A 3,878-nucleotide genomic window follows, 5' to 3' on the forward strand; every position below is an offset into this window, starting at 1 on the left:
AACAGGAGGATCACTACAAGTCTGAGCTGCATAGTGAGACCCTGTACCAAATACCTTTTTAAAAATAAAGGGATTTATGAAAGAAAACTAAGGACCTCATAGAATTTCTTAAAAGACCAGTCTCAGAAGAAGAATATTTAATTACATCCTGAGTGTTTCTCAGGAGAATACACAGCCAGGGAACAAAATAACAGCCACAAATCACGTTCTGCTGTCTAAGTAAAGTAGTGGCTTGCCATAGTCCGGGAAATCCAGGAAACAGGCAAAGCAGATTTGCTCTTAAGTCAGTCCCTCTAATTCACAGATCACTCTGTCCGTGAGCCCATCACAGAGAGCTGAGCCAGCCAAGCCTCGCCTGCCCCTTGGGCTCACATTAAAACTCCAGGGCCTTAAGGGAAAACTGATTAGTGTCTCCTTTCTAAAACTATTGAGTTGTCTTAGCTCATTTTGTACTGCTGAGGTAGAATACCTGAGAGTAGGTAATTTCTAAAGAAATTTACTTCTCACAGCTCTGGGGATTGGGAAGTCCAATCCTAAAATGTTGGCACCCAGTGAAGACTTTCTTGCTGCTCATCCCAGAGGGAGGCAGAAGAGCAAGAGAGAAGCAGAGATGGAACTCACAAGCCGCAAGCCCTTCTATAAGCCACACTAATCCATTCATAAGGCTGGGGCCCTCATAACACAAGCACCTCTCATTAGGCCCCACCTCCCAACCGTTGCTCTGGGGATCAGGCTTCCAACACATGCTTGTGGAGGACACAAAAGCCATAGTACAGAAGTTACTGGATTTTTCCAAACCTATCTGGCAAGTAGTTAAACCAGGGCTCAGCCCAGAGCATACATCACTGAGGCCCAAAAGTCTTGTTTGTGAAAAAGGGTGTTGGTATCAACAGATATGTGGTTAAACTGCAGAATGTGGGGCTCCACAGGAACCAGCTGAATCAAAATCCAAAGATGAACAAGAACCACCCCCCAGGTAAAGTTTGGGGAACTCTCATCTAGAGCTCTTTCTTCAATTACAGAGTTTCCCAACTCTAAGTCATGATTAGAAAACCCTAGAGAATATTTTCAAAATAAAGATTGCTAAGCACCACTTCAAATTAAATATTTCACAGCTTGTAGGGCTTGTGGGGTCCAGGCAACTGTATTGTCATTCTAAATTCTTTGGTCCTAGTGACTCGCGAGGGCTGGGAACTGCTGCCCAATAGAGTATAGCTCTTGTCTCTCAATATTCCCGTTCCAATCAGCACCACAGCAACCTCAGGAACCTTAGACCAGGATGCAGGGACAATGGGAAATCACCTGGAAAACCAAATAAACTTGAAGATCTTGTTTCCATCCCCAAAGTCAGGTTCAGAAGGTCTGAATGGAACCATCCTATAACCTTAGGAAGCAGGTACTCTTGCTGGGAAGGGTACCACTCCACCACCTAACAAATGCATTAGAAGTCATCTGCAACCCACACTGAATGTAAATGATGCATAACTAGGGGATACTAAACTGACTGTGGTTAACATATGGTAAGTTAAGTTTTCTATACATTTATTTAAACTTTTAGTAATTCTGATTTTACAATTTTCTTTTTTATTTTTAAAAGAATAAAAAATGCTAAAAAAAAACCATGAGAAAAAATAGACTTTCACTAAAAAAAATAGAAATACAACACTTATTATATTAAATAATGTTGTCTTCAAATTAGTTGTTTAGATTACCAGATATAAGCAAGCAAACTTGATTTTTTTAATCATTTATTTATTTAGTGTGTGTGTGTGTGTGTGTGTGCGCGCGCGGCCAGCTCAGCCCACCAGGGGGCGGGGCTGGCTGGCATGTGGTGCTGGGGATTGAACCGCGGTCGCTGTGCTTTTGCTTAGCTTAGCTTGTTCTAAGTAGGTGCTTTAGACCACTGAGCCATCTCACCAGCCCAGCAAACTTGATTTTTAAAAGTGTTTTTCTGTTTTGTTTTGTTATTTTGGTTTGTTTGTTTGTTTGTTTGTTTGTTGTATTTTTAGGGAAGGGTGTACAGGGTATTCAGGGTCTTACTACTAAATTGGACTCATAGTGATTCTCCTGTTTACAGACTCCCAAGAGCTGGGATTATAGGCGTGCACCACCACGCCCAGTCTCATTCACCATCTCAGTGCACCCTGGGGATCAAAGTCCCAGCCCCTGCGCCTGCTTGCAGATGCTTTAATCCACTGAGCTATTTGACCAGCCCTCATTTTTAAAAGTTATAAGAAATTACAAAGGAGAAGAAAAAAAATTAAGCATTAACTTCTCCTTTCAATAGACCAACAGAAAGCAGCAGTGCAATTATCGAAGCTATCCTGTATATATACATAAATATACCTTTTTCCCTTCCTTGTTTCTTTTCTCCTTTCCCTGATCCCAGTTGTTCCTTCCCTTTGAACAGATTCTTTCCCTTCCACAGTATCTATTGTACCTTTCAGATTTTATTTACCCTTTTGGGTACTTACACTAGCAAGGCAATATGATGTTTGCACATGCAGGTCTGATTTATTTCACGTATGAGTAAGATCTCTAGTTGTATTCATTTACCTATAAAAGTCTCAAGTTTATCTTTTTTATAGCTGAGTAATACTCCATTGGGTAAAAATACCACATTTTTTAATCCATTCCTCAGTTTGGATTGTTTGTATAATTTAGTTATGACTAATTTGCTGCTATAAACACAAAAGCATATATATCACTGTGGTATAATGTTTTCAGTTCTTTTGGGAAAATACCCAGGAGGGGAATAGCCCACTGGAATGGGACTTCCAATCCTAGATTCTTGAGGAATCTCCACACTGATTTCCATAGTGGTTGCACCAGTCTACACTCCCACCAACAGTGAAGAAGCGTTCCTTTTTCCCCACAGCCCTGACAGCATTTGTTATCAGTTGACTTCTTTCAGGGATGAAAAGGAATCTCAATGTTGTTTTAATTTGCATTTATTGAATGACCAATGATGTTGAACATTTTTTGATATATTTACTTGCCATTGTATTTCTTCATCTGAGAAGTATACGTCCATTTCAGATTTCCATTTTGGATTGGGTTTTTTAATTTTAGGGATCTGACTTTTTAAAATTCTTTATATGTTCTAGATAGAAGTCCTTTGTCTGAGGGGCAGTTGGCTAAAATTTTTTGCTATTTCATGAGTTTCCTTTTTACTCTGTTAATGATTTTTCTTTCTTTTAACATGCAAAAACTTTTCAAAAAATGAGGACCAAGTTGTTGATTCTTTGAAGTATTTCCCTTGAAGTTCTTTTTTTTTTTTTTCCATGAACTCTCTACCCTCATGTCTTCAAGATTTCTACCTACTTACTCCTTCAGTAGAGTTAGTGGTTATGCACTAATATTCAAATCTTTGGTCCATTTTTACTTTAATTTAGTGTATGATATTAAACATGAGTCTGATTTTATTCTTTGGCATGTGAAAAGCCAGTATTTCCTGCACCATTTAATAAAGAGGCTATCTGCCTTCCAGTGAACCTATCTGGTCCCTTTGTCAAAGATAAGGTGGCTGAGTGTGTTTGTAATTGTGTCTGCATCTTCTAATCTGTTCCATTGATCTTTTTTTTTTTTTCTGGTACCTTGCTGCTGTTTTTATCATGGGAGCTTTGTAGTATAATTTCAAGTCAGGGATTATGATGCCTCTTGCCTTTGCTTTGTTGCCCAGGATGGCTTTTGATAATCTGGGTCTCTTCTAGTTCCCGAAGAATTTTAGGAATATTTTCTCTAAATCTGTGAGGTATACTAATAGTATTTTATACAATCAGGATTGCATTGAATCTGTATAACAATTTTGGAAGAATATCCATTTTCACAATGTTGATTCTTCCTATCCAGGAACAAGGAATATCTTTCCATTTTCT

The 3,878-nt window shown here is 38.8% G+C and overlaps 1 pseudogene; it reads left to right on the forward strand.

Moving 5' to 3' along the window:
- Positions 1-1,002, forward strand: part of LOC101562645 — a 5,087-nt pseudogene extending 4,085 nt beyond the window's left edge.
- The last annotated feature ends 2,876 nt before the right edge of the window (positions 1,003-3,878 follow it).

This window comes from Octodon degus, unplaced genomic scaffold (genome assembly GCF_000260255.1).
Source record: "Octodon degus isolate 3935 unplaced genomic scaffold, OctDeg1.0 scaffold00007, whole genome shotgun sequence".
Classification (NCBI taxonomy): Eukaryota; Metazoa; Chordata; class Mammalia; order Rodentia; family Octodontidae; genus Octodon; species Octodon degus.